At 50.9% G+C, this 23291-nt stretch overlaps 1 pseudogene; it reads right to left on the bottom strand.

The window, feature by feature from the left end:
* Nucleotides 1-1442: 1442 nt before the first annotated feature.
* Nucleotides 1443-21541, bottom strand: LOC136530493 (uncharacterized; annotated as a pseudogene).
* Between the last annotated feature and the right edge of the window lie 1750 nt (nt 21542-23291).

Below are 23291 nucleotides of genomic sequence, written 5' to 3'. Positions count from 1 at the left end.
AGATGAAACATTTTGAACAAACGCTTGCAGCATTCATCTGAAACACTTGCAACATATGTAACATGTGCAACATCCCGATTTACTTTTGCAACATCTATATGAAACACATGCAACATACCTAGGAAACATATGAAACACTTAAAAACATACGCTTGGAACATGCTGTTTCAGCGTAACACAACATGTCTTTACTGCTTGGGAGAATGGAGGCTCGTCGGCGTGTGAAGTTAACTGGAGGCAGCAGCGTAGCGACGCTCGTAGGTGGCGGGCCGACGGCGGGGGCTACGTGATGCGGCAAGGAGCCCGCATGACTGGGAGAGGGAGCCCGATCCGCCGGGGAGCCACTCGTGTCAGGGCCTTCCGCACGGGTTCGCCCGTGACTGGGGCCGTCGACGCCATTGTGCCGCCGTGTCGTGGGCCGCTCAGGCCTCTGCGTCGTGGTTCGCTCGTGCTGAGGCTACGCCGAGGCCGCTGCACTGCCACACCAGGACGCTCGTTCGCACCGCACTGAGAGAGAAAGAGGGAGTAGCACTGGAGGCATGTGAGAGAGAGAAAGCGGAGGCGGGGAGGCTCGAGAGAGAGGAGTGGTGGCTGATATTTTCCAAGGTGCGAACGAACTAGTAAACGACAACGCATGCAGACCGTACATGTACAGGCGTGTGTGAGTCGGAGTCCGTCCGGATGGATTAACGTCCTCATCCCATCATTGTTGTTACTGATACAGAGCTGTTTCCTGGACTTTAACGACATGCTGGACAATGATCCTTGTGATAGTTTCATGTAACAATAATCAAACTGTATTTGCTTTGATCTGGAATGTTTGATGTTTCACGGTTAGGAAGCAGGTTATTTTGCGCTTGATCATAGACTCGGATCCCGCATTCCCACTCGATGGGCTCTCTTAATTTCTTTCACAAATTCGCACGTAGCTAAAAGCTAGCCTGCATGATTACTGTTAATCACGGGACTCCAAATAACGCTAGCGCTGAGCTGATTCGTTGGCACGAAGTTAGCGCACACGGCACACCGTGCAGGCCCAAGAAGAACGATTTGTACGTATTCTAACAGACGCATTGCAGGCAGTTTCGAAGCACACCACTGTTGTTCTCCAACAGCTAACCAAACTATCAACATAAACATGCACAACACATCACGGTATCATAGCACCATACGTTTTAACAAGATAAAGTGATTGTGCATTGCTCAGCAATCACAGAAAAGTCGTCGCACAACCGACCTGCTGCCAATCTTCTTCCCGCAACAACACAAAGAGGACATAACTCTTCGAACTAGCTACTACTAGTAGTAAATTAAAGTAGAAACACCGGCAAGGAATGCCAGCATCAGCTCCCTAGAGATGCATGATTTCAGTAGAACCGTACCCAAAAGAGTCTAACGGATAGATGTTGAAACATCACAAAAGCCCAACCTGGTTATATAACCTACCCAAACTGATAACCCATGAATGCACCAGCGCCCGGACCGGGAGCGTTCTTGTTGTTGTTGGCGTGGAGGAAGACGTCAGTGAGGACGGACTTGGACTGCAGCGACACCTTGAGAATCGCCAAACCCTGCATCAAAAATTTCAAAACCAATCCAGTAATGTCTGTTAGTTTCACAGTTAATGCATGCGCATGAAAACTGATTGAGAAGGCAGATCTGGGAATCTGAGATTTAGGAACATGTGAAGGATCCAGCGACCGACAGACCTCGTTGTAGCCGAGCTGCACCGTCTTCTCCTGGAGGTCGCCGATGTCCCTCACGGCGAAGGTATTGAGCAGGGTGATGCTGGAGATGGCGGACATGGGGGTGACGGTGAGGTTGTGCATCACCGTGTACGTAATGATGCCCTGCACGAACCCTTTCGCTCCACCGGTGGAGGCGTTCTGCGCCTGCTGCCCGGAGCTTGGCGCGACAAACATGACTGCAGTCTGCATGCGGTTGCCTCATCCAGTACAGACCGTACCGCTCGCGTCCGTCATGATGTAGCATCCGTAGGTGCACTTGAAGTAGCTTTTTGGCTGCCCGGACGATGACGGCGCCGCCGGCAGACGGAGCAGGGAGCTGTTGGTGCTCGCTGCCGGCGACAGCTCGCACAGTCGGGCATAGGATCGCGTCCTTGGCGGTGCCGGCCTGCACGTAGGTGGAGTCGAGCTTGTCGACGCTGGCGTAGAGGTTGATAGAATTGAAGGACGTCTGAGAACCGAACTGGGTTCGGTTGGCTAGCTGAGCCAGGTGCGCTCGCTGCCGGCGTGGGTTCGAATCCTGGATTCGACTCACGTCTCTCACCGGGATTTATTCCCAAACAATTCTACAGCCTCTATCGCGTGGAACTACAAAGAGATTGCGACGCGCCCGTCGCCTACGGAGCCGTGGATGGTTCCGGTGATCTCAAGAAGAACGCGGTCTTCATATCTGCGTGTAGTTGTAGATCTGATTGTGTACGCGTGGTGTGTGTGGTGTGTGTGTGTGGGTGTGTGTTCGTGCATGAACAGATTCTACAGCTGTACCCAGAGTAGAGGCTCAAAAAAAAAATTGAAGGACGTCTCGATGCATAGACCAGTGGGTAATAACTTAACTTAGATAAAACCTTGATGATGTACCTCACAGTCACGGCCATAGCGTCGCCGTAAATGTAGCAGCGACATGGAGGAGCTGTCCAGTGGCGGCGGCGAGGGCGGTGGTACTTCCCGTCGCTCACAGCGTGTCGGGTTCATAAACCCGAGGTCCTCAATGAAATCGTTTCCCAGCAAAAACTCGGTCCAGCAGACGGCGTAGCAACAACACGCGCCTCCCGGGCCGGCCCAGTTACCTAACAACCGACACGGAGAACGATCTGGTCTCCGATCGGAAGGCCTGGCTAAGGAGGGGACATGATCCGACTCCGACTTTCTTTTTCAACCGGGAATACGCTGAACCTCTTCTTACAGCTCTTCTTCGACCGACACGGTCGGAACCGACCGGGAATGACTGACCAGGGGACGCCCGCTCGGTAAGGGCCCGAAGATCAGGCGGAGCAGATAAGGTAAGACGCTCAAGTCAACCGCAATACCGAGGACCGTACCCTGCCATACCCTGCACACCTGCAGGACGGTACCACCAGGCCATGCCAGAAGGGTACTATGCAACCTTCTAGGCATGTCAGAACCCAAACAGTGTTGTGGGCGCCGTCATTTGCCATACCAGGCGAACACGGTGAAGCCTACCACATGCGTCTGACATAAACGGTATTGTGGGCGCCGACGACCGTCTCGTACCTGACAGCGTGGGCAACAAGACTAGGAAGCAAACATATACATTCTCTCTCTCTAAACTTGTAAGGCCATCCCCTTCACCTATAAAAGAGGATGCGCACTCTCTCAACAAAGGACAATCATTCTGACTCTCTCTGGCTGGCTCTAGACAATCTGAGCATTCGAACAGCTCCACAGCTCTAAAACTCTAAAGCTACACAGAGTTCATGCTCCAAAACTTAGCTTACGTTAGAGCCCCCGTCACTCTCGGCCCTTCGGTTCAGAGTCCGACCGGGCCATTAACACCCCCTTCTTATTCCTACTCGTTTGTAACCCCACAACAAACTTTAAGCACCTGAGCTTAGGAATAAAGTCTCCGACCGACTGAAACTGGACGTAGGGCACGTTGCCTGAACTAGTATAAATCCTGTGTTATTGAGTGCTAGGCCACATCTGATCACAACGTATGGCAAAACTATAAATATTTACTCGTTGGTCACTTTTCGCACCGACCGACAGTTGGCGCCGTCGGTGGGGAGGACGCCGTGTGTTCATGCTTTTAGTCATCGGATGGCCCACCTTTCCACCATCTTCGGCATGACGGGCTCAAGCGATATGATTTGCTTTGGCTCATTGGAGTTTCCCACGCTCCCACCTACTGGGATGTGGGTTCCTCCCATCTTCAAGCATTCCAGACCTTCCTTTTTGGAAGTCTGGACTTCGTCGCCGATCAGCTCGGCGTACTCCGCCTCCGTGAGGAGGCACTTGTCTCGGCGTCCACTAGAGGAGGAGCGCCCTCTGCCGGCCCTGGGCCACTCGACGACCTCAACGCCGAGACACCTGCGCTTCACTTCGAGCGCATGCTGGGCTTAAACTCCACGGTGAGTAACATACATATTGTTCTTTACTCTCTATTTAATACCTTCCACCAACTCTTTGGAGGGACCCTGTTGTCCCCACCACGACCGCCGTGCGACCGGTTCCCCTACGGCTTCACATCCCCTGCGGACGCATTCGTGTGGAGGCTCCGAAGGATGCTGATACCGCCCCCTCTCACATCCGAATTCGTGGGGATGGTGGGCTACGCTCCCACCTCTTTTCACGACCTAAGGAATGACGAGGTTGAAAGCAATGGCTCCAGCATCGATGATGTCGTGGCACCTAGCCACCCTCTGTCCTGGGAGTATGCTATGGCGGATGCTCCGGGACAGCCACCGGTGGTAGCGGAGTCTCTACAGACTCACACCCCTCCGGACCCTCATGCGGAGGCCCTCGCTCATGCGTAGGAGCATGGAGAGGAGTTGCGACAAAGGCAGCAGAGCCAGCCGCCACGTGCGCTAGCACGCTGCGCCACGCAAGCGTAACCAGGCGAGCGGCACCTAGGGTCACACCTGTCAGGTCCAGCGCAACATCCTAGACAGAGGGAACGACCCCCTCAGTTCGCTCGAGCTAGCCAGAACATCGCTGATGCGGCGATGCTTCTACGCAGCCTTCCCAAGCCTACCGATCCCCAGGAACAGGCAATCCACCGGAACCTCTAGGCGCTGGTGGAAACCACCGCCGTTCAACAGGCGGAGAGATCCACGTCGCGACAATGGCTCGTGGCCTCTTTCCCCCATTGGGGGAATGGGGCCGCACTTGTCGAATCGCTCCATCCGCTCACCACTATAGTTGCCAGGCGTGGAGCAGGAGGCCACGACTACACCACGGCGTGACCCGGTGCCCGCTCCACACCAACCACCTATGTGCAAATGGCTCGGGCCAAACCGTGACGCTCGCAGTGTCATCAACAATCGGCACCGAGCCTAGCGCGATGATGACGTCCATCAAGTGGTGGCAAGAGCAGGCGGCATGGGCCTCGGCCTGACCATCGGGGAGTGCGGGGACACGCATCGTAGGCATGGTGGCTGATCGAACGACCGGAGCCCTAGCCCGAATGGCCTAGGGCCATGGGCCTTTGGTCATCGCATCCAGAAAGGGTCGTTCCCACCGCGCTTCCGACCACCCACCAACATCGCCAGATACACCGGGGAGACAAACCCCGGTATATGGTTCGAGGACTTTAGGCTCACTTGCTGAGCTAGAGGAGTGGATGATGACTACTTCATCATTCAACACCTCCCCATCTGCATGGGGGAGCATGTTCGAGCATGGCTCAAATTCCTTCCGTCTAACAGCATTCGCGACTAGCCGGATCTCAAGAGGGTCTTCATCGAGAATTTTCAGGGGACATATGTCCGTCCTTAGAATTTCTAGGACCTCAAGAGCTGCCAGCAGGAGCCCAATGAGTCCCTATGGGATTACATCCATAAATTCTCAAAATGGTGCAACTCCCTTCTTGTGTCGTTGACGCGGACATCATCAACGCTTTTCTCTCTGGGACAACCTGTGAGTCCTTGATCCATAAGCTCGACTATCTAAAGCCCCGTACTACCCATGACCTGCTCGACATCGCCACAAACCACGCCTCTAGTGAGGAGGCGGTCGAAGCAGTCTTTAGCGGGGCTAGGATAGGGGCAAGGCAAAGCACGAGGACCAAGGCGAAGGCCCCTCCACACAAAGGGGCAAGAAGAACAAGAAGGATCGGCACCGACCGGCCAACCTAGTTTTGGTCGCCGTGGCCGATCGTGCGGGCAAGCAGCCCCAGCAGGGCTAGCCCAACCACTTTGACAAGCTCATGGAGAGTCCATGCACCAACCATGCCTACCCCGTCAAGCATCTCTACAAGGACTGTGAGCTCCTCAAGCGCTTTCTGCGACAAGCCAGCAAGTTGAAGGAAGGAAAGGGCAAGGATACAGCAGCCAAGAAAGGAGGCACGACGGGCAAGGATGATGATGGCTTCCCCAACCTCGAGGAATGCCTCATGATCTTTGGGGGATCCGATGCCATCCACTCTAAGTGCCAGCGAAAGGTGCGCTACAGAGAGGCTTGTGCTGCCGTGACGGCCATCCCCTCTTTCCTTAGCTGGTCAGACTCTTCGATCACTTTTGATCAGAGAGACCATCCTTCCTATGTCGCCCGACTGGGTCGCTACCTACCCATCATCAACCCCATCATCTGCAAGAAGCGCCTCACCAAGGTACTGATGGACGGAGGCAGCGGCCTCAACATTCTCTATGTCAACACCCTCGACGCCATGCGCATCTCCCAGTCGGAGCTCTGCCTAGTGAGCTCTCCCTTCCAAGGCGTGATCCCAGGGACATAGGCGAACCCGCTCAGGTAGATCGACCTACCTGTTATGTTTGGTGACCGATCCAACTTCTGCTTGGAGGTCCTCACCTTCGAGGTGGTGGACTTCCTAGGGTCCTACCACGCCATCTTAGGGCGACCATGCTACGCCAAGTTCATGGCGATCCCCAACTACACCTATCTCAAGCTAAAGATGCCGGGACTGAACGACGTCATCACTGTGGGTAGCACCTTTTCACATGCCTACACGTGCGACCGCGAGCATTACGAGCTCGCCACTGCTATCATCAACTCTGCTGAGCTCCTAGAGCATGGGAATTCATTGACTTCGGTAGTCCCAGACTGCAACAAGCTGACCTCATCGAGTGCCTTCCACCCGACCGAGGAAACCAAGGCGGTGGGGATCAACCCCGCTGACCCGACCAAGACGGTGTGGATCGGGACCAAGCTCCTGGCCAAATAGAAAAGCGAGCTCGCCAACTTTCTATGCACGAATCGCGATGTCTTCACATGGAAGCCTTCTGACATACCAGGCATACCAAGGGAGGTCGCTAAGGATGCATTACACCTCATCCCAGGCTCGAAGCCCGCCAAGCAATGCTTGTGTCGCTTTGATGACGAGAGACGTAGGGCGATAGGCGAGGAGATCACCAAACTCCTGACAGCCAGATTCATCAAAGACATATACCACTCCGACTGGCTAGCCAATCCTGTTCTTGTGAAAAGGAAGACCGAGAAATGAAGAATGTGTGTTGATTATACTGGCCTCAACAAGACGTGTCCAAAGGACCATTTTTCTTTGCCACGCATAGACTAGATAGTCGACTCCACCTTAGGATGTGAAATCCTCTCCTTTCTGGATGCCTACTCAGGCTACCACTAGATCGCGATGAAAAAGTCCGACCAAGTCGTGACTTCATTCATCACCCCATATGGTTCGTACTGCTATGTAACCATGCCTTTCGGTCTGAAGAATGCTGACGCCACCTATCAACGGTGCATGCAGCGATGCTTCACCGACCAAATCGACCCACCCGACCAACCTGACCAAATCGAGTGGCCAAAACCAACAATCACCATCTATGTAGATGACATAGTGGTCAAAATGGCTCAAGCTAGCGACCTAATCGCAAACTTGGCCTCAACATTCGTGAACCTTTGAAGGTTCAGCGTCAAATTGAATCCTAAAAAATGTGTTTTTGGGGTCCCAAAGGGGAAGCTGCTCGGATACATTGTGTCCGAGCGGGGCACTGAAGCCAACCCTGATAAAATCACAGCGATCTCCAACATGGGCCCTATACGCAATGTCAAGGGCGTACAGAGGCTCACCGGCTGTTTGGCCACCCTGAGCCGATTCGTCTCCCGACTAGGCAAGCAGGGGATGCCTCTCTATGAACTTCTCAAAAAGATAGACACACTCGTCTGGATAGAGGAGGCACAGTAGGCTTTGGAAAGCCTCAAAGAATCACTATCATTGGCCCTAATCCTCGTCGCTCCCGAACGGGGAGAACCCCTCCTCCTTTACATCATGGCAAACAACCACGTGGTGAGCGCCGCCCTAGTCATCAAAAGGGAGGAGCCAGGACACCCCCAGAAGGTCCAATGACCAGTATACTTCATCGATGAGGTACTCACTAATGCCAAGGTTCAATACCCCTAGGTGCAGAAGCTTCTATATGTCGTGTTGATGGTGACCCAAAAGCTCCTGCACTACTTCACCGACCATGAAGTCATGGTCATCACTTCGTACCCACTGGGAGACATCGTCTGCATCCGCGACGCCATGGGATAGATCTCCAAGTGGGCACTCAAGCTCATGGGCCACGACATTAGGTATATCCCCTACACTGCTATCAATTCTCAGGCTCTCACCAACTTCATCGCTGAATGGATGGAGGTCTAGCTCCCGACCCCATACATCACCCATGAGTACTGGATGATGTATTTCAATGGGTTAGTGATGGCGCCTGGCTCAGGGGATGGAGTGGTTCTGATCTCCTCGGATGTGAGCAGGCTCCGCTATACGATCTGTCTCCATTTTTCAGCCTCAAACAACACCGTGGAATATGAGGCCCTCATCAATGGACTATGCATCGCCATCGAGCTCGGTGCTATGCGGCTATACGATCGCGGCGACTCATAGTTGGTCGTCGACCAAGTCATGAAGGAGTCCTCTTGCAAGAGCCCTCTCATGGCAGCATACTGCCAGGAGGTGCACAAGCTCCAGGACAAGTTCCAAGGGATCGAACTGTATCATGTCCCCTGAAAGGACAACGATGCCGCCGATTTCCTCGCAAAATTGGCTACCAGGCGAGTTTCGTCTCTAGATGGGGTCTTCATCAACGATCTCCACGAGCCTTGTGCCCACCTTCTAGAGGATTCGATCCAGACACACTCTGACACCAATTTAGCACTCGGGGGCTCTGGCCTCCCGATGTGTCCCAACCTTGACCAAATACTCAGGGGCTCCAACCTTGGCACCTCTATGGCAACGTCACCCACCAATGTCACCGTGGTGGAACTCGATCCGGTCGACTGGAGAGCACCACTGCTCACCTACCTCCTCGAGGAGGTTCTCCCACTAGAAAGAACAGAAGCGTGACAAATTTCTCGATGCATCAAGATGTTTGTCGCCCTTGGTGACAAAATTTACAAGCGAAGCCGGTCGGGAGTACTCATGAGATGCATCCCGACCGACCAAGGGAAACAGCATCTCCTCAAAATCCATGCTGAAATCTGTGGACCCCACGTAGCCCCAAGGTCGCTGGTCGGGAAAGCCTTTCGCCAAGGTTTTTACTAGCCCACCACATTATGAGATGCCGAGGAGGTCGTCTGCAGGTGTGAGGGATGCCAGTTCTATGCTCGGCAAACTCATTTGCTAGCGCAGGAGCTTCAAACCATCCCCATCACCTAGCCATTCGCGGTCTGGGGCCTCGACATGGTTAGACCCCTCAAAAAGGCTCTGGGCGGCTTCACTCACCTACTCGTAGCGGTGGACAAGTTTGCCGAGTGGATAGAGGCAAAGCCCATCACCAACATCTGCTCAGAAGAGGCGGTCCTTAAGTTCTTCCTCTACATTATCTATCGGTTTGGTGTTCCTAACTGTATCATCACTGACCACGGAACAAACTTCACTGAGAAGAAGTTCCTGGACTTCTGTGATGGATACGACATAAGGATCGACTAGGCCTCAGTTAGACATCCCCATACTAACGGTCAGGTCGAGCAGGCCAATGGCATGGTCCTCTAAGGACTCAAGCCCCGCATCTTCGACTGACTCAATAAGTATGCCGAGCAATGGGTTACAGAGGTCCTAGCGATCCTCTAGAGCCTAAGAACAACCCTAGACCAATCCATGTGGTTCACACCTTTCTTCCTGGCCTACGGGGCTGAAGTAGTGTTGCCCTCCGACCTCGACCATGGCGCCCAAAGAGTGAAGGCTTTCAAACAAGACTAAGCCATGGAGGCTCAGCAAGACTCGGTCGACCTACTCGAGGAGGCTTGTGAGATGACCGTCATCCGCTCCACTCGCTACCAGCAAACTCTCCGTAGGCACCATGAAAGAAAAATCATGGGGGGATCCTCGAGGTCGGTGCTCTCATGCTCCGGAGAACCCAGTCGACCAAGGAGAAACACAGACTCTCTCCACCATGGGAAGGACCCTACACGGTGACTGAGGTGATCCAACCAAGTGCCTACCGGCTAAAGGATGACAACGGCAATGTTCTCACCAACACATGGAACATCGAACAGTTACATTGTTTCTTCCCCTAAAGCTCGGTCTTACCGTTTTATTTCCATTCCACGTTTCCTCCTACAGCACCCCAGCCCGAGCACTCTCGGCCTAGGTCGCTCAGGGGCTCCATGAGGGTGCGATACACCCTCCTTTTTACTATGATATAGTAATACTTTTCGCCCAAACGAAAGGGCATCGCCTGAGTGAAAGGGCATTCCGTTACTTTGATTACCCTACGTAACTTGTGTTATAAACTCCCGACCGATCACACCCTGCCACGACCTATGTTTACGAGCATCTGAGCCTCGCAGGCCATGCCCGAGTTCTTAAGGTTGCAGCCTATGGGTCAACGGGCAGGTGCGAAAAAGAAAGGATAAGAAACAAAGCTACGCTAAGGGAAAAACAAGGGCAGACAGGACAAGCTTCCCCTCATGAGTGAATTCATCACAAAAACGAACATAAAATAGCCACAAGTGTAAAACTGTTCATACGGGGGCTTCCCCATGAACTTGTCTTTTACATCTACTGACTATTTCTACTATAAACTCTATTATGGTCGCCCGACAACATCGACTGATGGCACGATTGACGAGGACAAAGGTAGGTCGCTCTCAATCGGGATGACGTTTGGCTCTATTGGGGGTGGGACGACGCTCACCTCCGACCCAGTCTCTACTCCCTCCATAGGCTCGACGACATCTTCCCAATGCACTTCTTCAGCCATGCTCAAACAGCGAGCCTCCATCATCCACTACGTGGTGACCTGCTCGGCAACCATCTATGCATATGGCACCAAACTCTCCCCCAGTGCATGGATTTCATCTGTGCTCCAGCCATCGGCGTATCCTATATAGATGGCCGCAAAGTCTAGATCAGAGTGGTGGGTCGCCACTGAGGTCAGCACCCCTGACATCCTATAGAACATGCTGTCATAGATGAGCGCCCAAACTTCATTTAGGACCTCCGCCAGCTGGACGGCGGGCGTACTGGTGCTCGGTCCAGACCCAAACACCTCAGAGATGACCACCTATGTGACATTATGAATCTGGTAGAGCTCTCCCTCAAGAGCACATCACTCCTCAAGGGACTTGGCTAGCGCCTCCGCGCCTCGATCGACCGCCACTTTGGCCATCTCCAGCTCTTCCTCTAGAGAGCTGATTTTTTCACCTAGTTCTAGAAAAAGACGACAAGTTTAGAAGCAAAGGAAAGGAAAAACCAAGGCATCAACCGAAGGCAGAATAAATACATACCAAGATGGGTGCTTTCGAGGATGGAGAGTCCTTCCTCTTGCTGGGTCACCCTCTCGAGCAGTTGAGCGTTCGACTCCTCTGCCCGGAGCACCTGCCCTTGGAGCATGACCACTTCTTGTTCTACATCTGACTGGGCCTTCCACTCCACCTCTAGAGCCTCCATGGACTTCTGAAGCGCCGCCTTGGTCGTCGCCAAGTGGACCTTCACTACGTCGAGTTCCCGCTCGGCCGCAGTTGCCCGCTCAACCACAAGATTTTCCACCGCTCGTGCTCCCATCACCTCGGCCACCCAGTCTTGGGACTCACAGCGGGTGGATTTCAGCTAGTGCTTGAGCTCATCAACCCACCGTGACGTCGTTGCTTCCTGCTCCATTCGACTGTGTTCTTCCCAAAGAAAATGGGACTTACAGATTGACATCATCTCTAGGTCCAGTGAGAAAAGAAGCATGCATGCTAAGACAACCAGTGAAAGGCCAAGGAGTCAAGGACAACACCAAAAACGCAAAGAGCTTACCTCTGCAACACGCAGTAGGTCGACTGTCATGGCATGATGGATGACCTCAACCCTCTCCAAGGCCTCCTTGAGCCTCGCCTTGGTAAAGGCGAGGTCAGACTCCATCGGTAGTCCTCTCTCCCTGAGTAGACGCTAGAGCTTCACCTCCTCCTCATCATGAAGGACGAACCGAGCCTTTCCCGACTCGCTAGGGCAAGGCCACACTAGCTCATGGCTCACCCCTGACCCATTGGAAGTTCTAGCCACCGCAGCATCATGCAACAATCGGATCATCACCAGCTCTCAGGACGACAGGATGGCCGGCGGCTCCACCCCGGTGTCTTCCTTACCGGAGAGGGGGTCTCCACCGCTAGGGCTTCATGGCCCACCGATGGATGCGCTACATCTGGTCTGGCCACAGTTCCCTCGGACCCCTCCAGCTCTGACCAGGCGGGCAAACCGTGCGCTCCTCCACCGAGCGAGGCAGGGAGCCTAGTTTCTCTTCTCTCCTCCTCCGTAGCTATTGGGGGAGGGATCGCGAGGGTCACCTCCGACCCAACCTCCGCCGTCACCACAGGGATCGCTGCCATCACCGTCGCCATGCTCGCAACTGGCCAGGAAGACGCAACTTCCAGTAAGGAAGGTCGCGCAGCCACCAGCCTACTTCCTCTGCCGCTCATCACGACCCGCTGTAGGCTGAGTCTCCACACTACTCGCATAGGAGGTGGGGAGACTCCTAGTCCCACCAGCCCTTGGCTACTATCAAACAAGCATGTGTTAGTCACACTAAAAAAACTCTACTATGAGAGAAGGAGGAAGCATGAATGCTTACCTAGATGAAAGCGGCAGAGCCCTAAAGCCCCGACCGGCTGATGACAAGCCGGCCGGACAAGGACCGCTCATGGGTCATGACATGTGCCCCCTCGTATCGACCAAGAGAGGAGCCGACCTAGCTGGTTCCCGATCGGGTCACGAATAGTCGCGACCACTAGCTTGTGGCAAAACCACGGGAGTAACTAACGAAGCGTCTCTCTGTTGGGGGTCACGTACGTGCGCCAACCCTGAAGATGTAGGGGAACAACCACATCCCCCTGACTGACCGGCATGCTCTGCCACACTTGGAACAGGGAGGCACGGAGCCAACGGTGCCTCAGAAGGGCGTGGCGACCGCGCCCGCTTCACCTCTCATTCGACGGCGGTGTCTTCGCTCACGGCGTGCTTCCTTGATTCAGGAACATCGTTGCGTATCTCCGTATCATGCCCGTCGCCAACGGATGCAGTCATAGGCTTACAGTGCTCCACCGAGGTCATGACAGTGCCCCTATCTCCTTCGTCCTCAAAGGCACTTGTGTCGCCACCCATCTCTATGGACTCCTCCGACTCGAGCTCCGCCTCCATGTCGCTCTAGCTCTTGCCCCCCGGACCCACCGGCTGATCTCCTTCTCCTTTTCAAACCTCCTCTAGGCCCTCTCAGCTGTCTTCTTCTTCTTGGCAGGTGCCACCTCCTTCTGGGTAGCTTGCCGAGCTATGCCCTCTGCCCCCCTTGGAAGGTGCGGATAGGATTTGTAACCCATGAGTCCCTACGAAATGGCCAACTCAAAATCAATTAAAAACCAAGAAGAGCAAGAAGGAAAAGGTCACGGGAAAAGAAGAAGGGGGGCATACCAAAAATTGGATAGCTTCACGGTGTGCAGAGGTCCAGGCTTCCCTTTGAGGGAGTCTTTGTCCCTCAACTGCAGCACCCGATCGAGTCGACTCCAGACTTCATCTTTCGGCAACTCCTCTGTCGACATGTGGTCGGGATCCATCGGGCCATGGTACTCCCACATCGGCTGCCTTCTCTCCACCAATGGGGCAACCTAATAGTGGAAGAAGGTATGGAAGACCTACAACCCATTGAGGCCATGCCGCACAAGCTTCTGAAGCTCCACCTTGATAGCCTCCAACTTGTTCTGCCGGCCGGTAGGACCCCACGACCAGCTTTCCCTCCTCTCGGGCCTTCTTCTGGTGAACGACAAGAATGGTGCTTCTGCCGAGTTCCTGATGTAGAACCACTCACTGTGCCACCCCTAGTTGGAGTCATAGGAGGAGTAAGCAGGGTAGGGGGTCGATGGCTTTGTTTTCTTCTACAAAGTGAATCCCCCAACCAGCGTAATTCTGGGCGGCTTCTCCTCAGATAGGGCTCGCTCGCTGAAGATCCACTAGAAGAGGTCCATCTGTAGCTCCATCCCGAGGAAGGCCTCACAAATGGTGATGAAGCTGACAATGTGCAGCACCCCAGTCGGGTTGAGGTGCTGCAGCTCTAGGCCTCAATCGTTGAGGAGCCTGCACAAGAACCAGTGCATAGGATACCCAAGCCCACGCTCATGGAAGGCGAGGAAGGAAATGACCTCATCGGCCTAGGGTTGTGGAATGACTTCTCTCGATGTTGGTGCCCTCCAATGCGCCACCTCCTTCGATGGGAGCAGCCCCTTCTCGGCAAAGGCGGCCAGCATCTTCTCATCCATGTTGGATGGCCTCAGTTCAACATCGTGCCTCAGATTCATGAACGAATCTATGAGTTCTCCTCTCTCTCACTTTACCTTCTCTCTCATAGAAACCTCCATGACGCATGAACGGGCTTGGCAAAAAGGAGGAAGGAGAAGAGGTAGCAGTTCGAGAAATACGAAAGAATGGGAGGAAAACCCTCTCCCTTCCCCCTATTTAAGGCGGAGAGGTGTGCGATGGGACGCGCCTTGACCAATGGGACGTGCCTTGCTCGATGAAACATCACCTGGTTAATGGGACGTGGCCTGTGTAGGCCCCACCACTACCACAACTCGGGCATGGGAAACAAGGCGCAACCACATGCAAACACCCCTCCAACCTCCCAAGAAGGGACTGGAGGGGCCCACCAACATGATCTCCATCGTGTAGAGACCAACGGGTCACCCAGGTCGATCGCACGGCCCGGGTGGCTAACGAGAGACAGGTAAGGAGCAGTGGGATGCCCCCATGTGGGCCATGCCAACTCCATCATGAACAATGGACATGGATCCCATTCGGACATATCCAATAGGAGCTCCCTACACCCGTCACTCGAGTCATCGAGGTAACTTTACCAAACCTTTTTATTTTATTTTATTTTCTAGTGCATGATCATTCATTCATCCTTTCTCATACATGCGTTCACACATTCATCCATACATTCATCCATTCATTCATGCCATACATCCAAGCATTGCATATGCAATTGATGCATCATAGCATTGCATATGCAATTGATGCATCACAACACTTCGCGTTGCATCACGAAGCGGTAGTTGCCTCATTCGATATGAGCGACGACCGACTGGGGTTTGAAGGCCGGCCCGCGAAGGGCTCGAGGATGCCTCGCGTCAAACAGAGTCAGGGGAGAAAACACATATGAGCCCCAGTGGCCCTCACCCAATCCACTCTAAAGCGGAAAGGGTCATCTCGACCTTCTTGTTCGATCCTGACCTTCTCGTGCCTGATGCCTAGGTTGGTGATCTATCTCATCCGCACCCGATGCCTGGGTTGGTGCTTCGACTCGTTCGACGGTGACTCACGATCTTACGCCCACCAGGTGCGCTACTAAAACAAGTGTAAACAACCCCTTCATGACTTCACAGAAGTCCCAAAAGGGTTTAGGGGCTCCAATCGGGTTCATAAACCCCGGGTCCCTAATGGGCCCGCTTCCTAGCAAAATCTTGGCCCAGCAGACGGTGTAGCAACAAACCGCGCCTCTCGGGCCGGTCCAGTTACCTAACGACCGATCGAAAGGCCTAGCCATGGAGGGGACATGATCCGTCTCCGACCTCCTTTTTCAACTAGGAATACACCGAACCTTTGCTTACAGCTCTTCTCCGACTGGCACAGTCGGAACCGATCGGGAATGACCGACCAGGGGATGCCCACTCGGTAAGGGCCTGGGGATCAGGCGGAGCAGATAAGGTAAGGCGCTCAAGTCAACTGTAATATCGAGGACCGTACCCTGCCATACCCTGCACACCTGCAGGACAGTACCGCTAGCCCATGCTAGAATGATACTATGCAACCTTCTAGGCATGTCAGAACCCAAACAATGTTGTGGGTGCCGATATTTGCCTTATAGTGTTGTGGGCGCCGTAATTTGCCATACCAGGCGAAAATGGTGAAGCCTGCCACATGCGTGTGACATAAACAGTATTGTGGACGCCGACAACCATCTCGTACCCGACAGTGTAGGCAACAAGACTAGGAAGCACACATATACATTCTCTCTCTCTCTAAACTTGTAAGGCCATCCCTTTTCCTATAAAAGGGGATGTGCTCTCTCCCATTAGAGGACGATCATTTAGACTCTCTCTGGCTGGCTCTAGACAATCTAAGCATTCGAATAGCTCCACACCTCTAGAACTCTAAAGCTACATAGAGTTCACGCTCCAAAACTTAGCGCACGTTAGAGCCCTCGTCACTCTTGGCCGTTTGGTTTAGAGTCCGACCGGGCCTTTAACACCCCCTTCTTATTTCTACTTGTTTGTAAGCCCATAGCAAACTTTGAGTACCTAGGCTCAGGAATAAAGTCTTCGACTGACTGAAACTGAACGTAGGGCACGTTGCCTGAACCAGTATAAATCCTGTGTCATTGAGTGCTAGGCCACATCCGATCACAACGTACGATAAAACTACAAATATTTACTCGTTGGTCACTTTTCACACTGACACAGCGCGTCCTTCTATATCAAACTAGGGCTAGGAACCACGGTGGGGCTAGCGGCTGTGATGAACCTTGTTTCTCGAGCCCCAGCCTCCACCTCCTATTTATTGCGCTGCGCGACGGGGGCCAATCAGCCAGAAGAATGGCTAGGCACCCCCGATCAGGGCGTGGATCAAGGGCCCAATTGTTCGTTGGGCGAAGTTCTCATATCAATCTCATATCGGTTCCAGGAACGCTTAAAGTTCTCAAATCTATTACCCTTAACTATAGAAGCAGGCGTAGGTTTACTCGCATGCATACTTGATTTCTTTAGAATCTTTTCTAAGTATGCCTTTGCGATAGTCCTAATATCCCTTTTCTTCTATCTCGGTGAATTTCTACTTCACCAAGATCATTCATATTGAAACTTGAGGACAAGAACTTCTTCTCCAATGGCAGATTAACATCACTACTAGTGAGTAGAATATCATCTATACACAGGATGTGAAAAATGAATTTTCCATTCTTAAACTTCGCATAAACGCTATTGTCCTTCTCATTTTCTTTAAACCCAAAACATTCTCATTGTTTCATCAACTTCAAATACTACTGTCTAGAGACTTGTTTTAACCCATAAATGGATTTCTACAGACGACATTCCATACATTCTTTTTCTTCCACGACAAAACCTTTGGGTTGTGCCATATAAATGTTTTCATACAAATTTTCGTCGAGGAATGCCGTCTTTACATCTATCTGATGTAACTCTAAATCATAACATGCTAATAACATCATTATGATTCTAAAAGAATCCTTGCATGAGACTAGAGAAAAAACTCTCATTATAATCTATCCATTCTCTTTGCGTAAAGCATTTTGCTATAAGTCGTGCTTTATATCTTTCTATATTTCCTTTGGCGTCATATTTTGTCTTGTAGACCTATTTACAGCCTACTGTTTTGGCTCCATTAGAAATTTTTTCTAAGTCTCAAACATCGTTGGTATTCATCGAATTCATTTCAACTTCCATAGTTTATTGCCATTTAGACGAGTAAACAATTCTCATGGCTTCTTCAAATGAGATGGGATCACCCTCCATTTGAATTTCTTCACTAACATAGACGTCATAGTCATCAGAAAAACTGGTTTACTAATTCTTTGAGACCTTCTGGGGCCTCAGCTATATGTATTTTCATATGAGGTTGTTGTTGCTCTTCATTGCCAAGAGCCAATTGATTCTACAAGCTCTTGTATCACAAGATCCTTGTTTACATTACTTATCTTCATCAAAGGGCTAACAATAGGTGTTATATTAGTCATACAACATCAACAGGTATTTGAATCACTGAAGTGGGCACGCAGTCCCTCTTCTTTTCAAATCATAGATCTCTACATTCTGTGCTCCCCCAGATCATCCCATCTTCTATAAAGATAGTGTATCTTTAAATTTTTTATTTGGGTTTAATCTGTTAGAACCTTATATGGCGCTTTAAGCACCACCTTAATATCTCTGAGGCTGACTACGCTATCTTCCTATCGGAACTTTAAAAAATCCAAGAATTTAGCTATTTCTCTGCTTAGGGGTATCGTTATTATGACCGTTGTACTCCTCTGACGGTCACATTCATCTTAATTAATCTTTATCTCACTCTCAATAAAGAGTATCATTCTATTCTTCCCCTCAAAATATGGCATAAACTTTACTGCCATAATTTCGAGAACTATTTAGAAAAACTATGACCGAAGAGACACTTATGACTTACTTCATTCACATAATTGTGTCATGCAAACAAAGTTATTTCTTGATTCGTATAGAAGTACGCTTTCCATATTCCACTTCAAAAACTCAATGAGGTCCTTTATGAGCGGTACTTTTGCAAGTCACACTTGCATATTTTTTTCTTGTTTTTTATTAGTATTGATCATGACGGTGCATTTCTATTGTGCCATGGTCAATACTAGGATAGCATAAGAGTTACACAAACTTCTCTCGCTATGCGGGATACAAAACATATGAGTCATCACAAAACTTCTCCCGCCATGCAGGATTGACTAGCATAAGTACTATGCCAAACTTCTTCCCATGCGGGATATATCTATATATAATTTACTGTAACAAAAACTTATTCATTACGACTAAAACATTCACTTATACTTTATTTTCTAATTAAATATTCCTGTTGGTTCCAATTTAATCAGAAAATTAGTAAATAGTCCTGAACTGGCTTAACTCAAGCCTTTTCATTCACATACCCAGCATTACAACCCGTTGACATGCAGCCGAGTGATCTCGTCGAATTAAAACATACAAAGTGCTTCTGCATCAATTCTACATCACCGTTGGGTAGAAAATAGAATTAATGCATAAAAATCATAAATTAACTTGCAAGACATACAACTACCCTCCAAAATTAAATTCTTTCGTTGGTTCGAATTTAATTAGAAGATAATCAACATCATTACAGCGGAAACACGATAATAAAATACAATCTATTTGTTCAGAATCATTTCTTGGTTTTTATCTACTATCTGAAAATTGACCATGTTGGTGTAAATTTTATCAGAGATTTAAACTTCAAACTTAAACTCATTATAATATCAACGTTGGTCAGAAAATAACAATACCATAAATTAACATAAACAAATCGGACTACTCTAATTTAAATTTTCCTGTTAGTTCTAATTTAATTAGAGGATAAACATAATCATAATTTACTAAATGTATCTGCTCTTCAAATTAAATTATCCCATTAGTTCGAATTTAATTAAAAGATAATCAACATTAAACTTTACAGTGGAAATATAAAAAAAATATAATTTATCTACTTTTTAGAAGCATTTTACTATACTCATCTACTCTCAAAAAAAATTATCCCGTTGGTTTAAATTTTGACAGATATTTAAACTAGACAAAAATCATCAAAATTTGCTTATAAAAATAATAAAACATTTCATAATCTTTACTGTGCATACAGCCCGACCCATCACTATTGCGCATTCACGCGCGTGGCCCAGCGACGAAAACGTGGCCTAGCGGCTTGCTTCCCTGTCGCGCGCGCGCGTTCCCCCGCGCCCAGGACGCAACCTAGGCCTAGGCCGAGAATCCGCTGCTTCGCCTAGGCCAAATGTTGGCCCGAGCAGTCTCGGTCGTTGATCTCGATCGAACGGTAGGATGTGAATCTCGGTGAGAGAAAACCCCACTATTGCGCGTTCACGCGCGCGGCCCAGCGACGAAAAAGCGGCCTAGCGGCTTGCTTCCCTATCGCGCGCGCGCGTTCCCCCGCGCCCAGGACGCAACCTAGGCCTAGGCCGAGAATCTGCTGCTTCGCCTAGGCCAAATGTTGGCCCGAGCAGTCTTGGTCGTTGATCTCGATCGAACGGTAGGATGTGAATCTCGGTGAGAGAAAACCCCCGGCCGACGGATCTCCCCAAACCCTAATTTCGCTTCTCTTCCCCTACCTCTCTCTCTCTTCGCTGCGCTGCTTTCTCTCCCTTCTCTCTAAAAAGCATGGCAAGTCGAAGATGGCGGCGCCGCCGCCGGTCCCCTCGCCGGTGCGCGCGCCAACCATAGGGTGAGTGCGCCACTGTCGAGCGATCTAGCGACTGCGCCGTTAGCACGTGTGCGTGGCTCCCAGAAACCCTAGCCGCATTTCCTCTTTCCTTTTCTCGCTCATCGCCGCAGCCAGGGAGAAGAGCAGCGGTGTAGTGGCGCCGCCACCGGTCCCCTCGTCGGCGCGCGCGCTCACCCTAGGCTGAGCGCACCGCCGTCGAGTGGTCTGGACGACGGTGCCCTAGTTCCCCACCGCGCCTCCCCCAAAACCCTAGACAGTTTCACTCCCTTGCCCTAGCTTCATCGAACGACGGTCGCCACGGTGACCAAAGGAGGAAGATGGCGCCGCCGTGGCCCCCTCGTCGGCGGGCGCGCCCACGAGAGGGTGAGCGTGCCACCGTCGAGTGGCCTCACGACGGTGCTCGAAGCTCGCGCGTCACGGTGGACCGGCTCCCTTCTCGCGCGCCCGGCGAGACGGCGGTTCGGAGTAACTTCCCGCACGCCGGCGAGGCGGCGGTGGCGGGTTTTCTTCCCACGCGTTGGCAAGGCGGCGGTAGTGATGTGGTGAGTTCAAGGTGAGCCCGCCCATTTCTATTTGTCTTTGCTAGGGTTAAGTCTCCTTTTATTTGCTTCTCTGCGTCGGCGAGGCGGCGGCGGCGGGAGCTTCTTCCCGCGCTATGACGGTGTTGACGTTGGCGAGGAAGACCAGTTAGGTTCCTCCCCTCTCTGTCCCTTCCTGTTCTAGGGTTAGGGTTAGGGTCGATTCTCTTTCTAATTATTTTTCACTCTACTACCCCGATCTAGATCTACACCCTAGAACCTCGGCTCTGATACCATTGATAGAATTGAAGAACCTCTAGGTGCATAGATCAGTGGGTAATTACTTAACTTAGACAAAACATTGATGATGTACCTCACAGTCACGGCCATAGCGCCATCGTAGATGTAGCAGCGACGTGGAGGAGCTGTCCAGTGGCGGCGGCGAGGACGGTGGTACTTCTCGTCGCTCACAGCGCGCCCTTCTAGATCGGACTAGGGCTAGGAACCTTGATGGGGCTGGCGGCTACGATGAACCTCGTGTCTCGAGCCCCAGCCCCTACATCCTATTTATTGCGTTGCGCGACGGATGCTCATCAGCCAGAAGAACGGCTGGGCGCCCTTGATCAGGGCGCGGATCAACGGCCCAATTGACCGTTGGACCAAGTTGGTGGAGATCAATCCTACCAAAGGTTGCCGACGCAGCCGACCATGTGCTCCTTGCCCACCAGCTGGACCGCGGTGGCGACGGGCAGCGCGAGAAGGGAGAAGAGGAAGTCGACAACTTCCTTGCTCGCCTCCGCGAACAGCATCCGCTGCGCCTTCCTGTCGATGAGGAGCTTCATGCTCAGTGCGGCGGTGGCTGTGGTTGCCATCTCGTAAGTCGTAAAGCTCTAAAGGTCGCTAGGTTGCTTGGTATGTTCTGGGTAAATACTAGTGATATGGCCTCTCACTGTTGTACTGGTATAAATAGAAGGTTAGAGACGCACGAGCGAGCAGCAGAAGTAGCTGTGTAAGCAAAAGGACATTTTCAATGCAAGATAGACCGTCATCTGACAGCCCTTGAAAAAATATATATCTATGACCTCAAATAAGTTGATTAAAAAATATATTTACGATATGTAATAGGTATATCTAATCTTCTTCTTCTATATATATTACACCTAATAAAAAATTACTAAGGTCATCGTCAGCGGACGAAAATCGCCCGGCTCTCTTCTCTCCGTTCGTACGTGACTCGGTTTCCTAATTCCCTACGTGACTCTTGTTTATGCCTCTTGTTTCTACGTGACTCTTCTATGCATCGATCTCCAAGCCGTGGTGGTGCATCCACGTCGACAGTAGTTCCGCGAAACGACAGTCCTGCTGCGCCACGCTCGTCTTTGGCGATGGCAGCGGCGCAGCGCTAGCGCGCGGACCCGGCGCCGGCGTTGGGGGTTAGGACGCGGTAGCCAGCCTCGGCCTTGGCGCAGGCCGCTGGACGAGGTAGCGCGACTGCACGTTGGTGTCACCGATGATGTGGGAGTCACCGTGCAAGGAGCCCAGCAGTGGAGCAGGTCGAAGTGCTCCAGCAGCAGGACACGGAAAACACTGGACGCCGCCGCGTGCACCGTGCAGCTGCCCATGATGCCCGCGCCCACCACGGTGACGTCGAAGTCGGGCCGGGGACCTGCGGGTGCACCGGCGCTGGCCATGGGACGGTAGTCGAACGCTTCCCTTTGGAAGTCAGCCAACCTACGATGGTCGACAGGAGGGGGAAAAGATAGGCTTTGGGTGGTAGTCCAGCGGGAGGTGGGTGACTGGGTGTTGTGATCGGTCACCATGATCTGACTCCGACCGGGAAACAAATTATTGCTTGTTTAGAATGGGGGCCTGCGGTTCTGTTCCCCTGTTGCCCGTTGTGTTGTGTCTTTTTCAAAAAAAAGTACTCATTTATACTCTCTTTCTTATTTAAATGTAACCATTACTTTTTTTTTAAAAAAAAATACAGGTTAATAACATAAGATTTATGCTTTGATCCACCAAAACAAATACTTCCATGATATATACTTCATAGGTTGTGAAACTATATTTTTTAAAAAAAAATTCAATGATTCAAGTTTCAAGTTTTTTGACTTTATAATAACTAAAGTGAAAAAGTCTCAATAGATTTGAAAAAAGTTTAGGGTTCTAAACAAAAGATCATTTATTAGTTTTTTATTTATTATTTTTTGCAAATCCATCGCTGTAGTCGTGGATAAAAATTCGTAGCGCCGTGCAACGAACGGGCATATATCTAGTAATACTAATTTGATGTTATAAATATTATTATTATTCTCTAGAATTTAGTTAAACATAAAATAGTTTTGATTTAGAATAAGATTATTAGAGGTTGATTTAATTTGGGATGGATGGAGTACTTAGACTATCCTTCATAAGTCTGAGTGGTTGGGTTTGGTTGTAGCATAGTTTGCACTTCTAGCATGATTTTGATGGTCATTATAATATGTATTTTTTTGTTGATTGTGTGCTGCTCATATTAGGCAAATTTCACAAATACATTTTTAAGCCCCGTGTATATACTCAATGCACTGCTATTGAAGCTTTAATAGCAATATTTCTCTAAAAAATAGCACACGATTCCAT

Source organism: Miscanthus floridulus, unplaced genomic scaffold (genome assembly GCF_019320115.1).
Source record: "Miscanthus floridulus cultivar M001 unplaced genomic scaffold, ASM1932011v1 fs_147_1_2, whole genome shotgun sequence".
Lineage (NCBI taxonomy): Eukaryota > Viridiplantae > Streptophyta > Magnoliopsida > Poales > Poaceae > Miscanthus > Miscanthus floridulus.
This window is presented reverse-complemented; position numbering and strand designations above follow the sequence as displayed.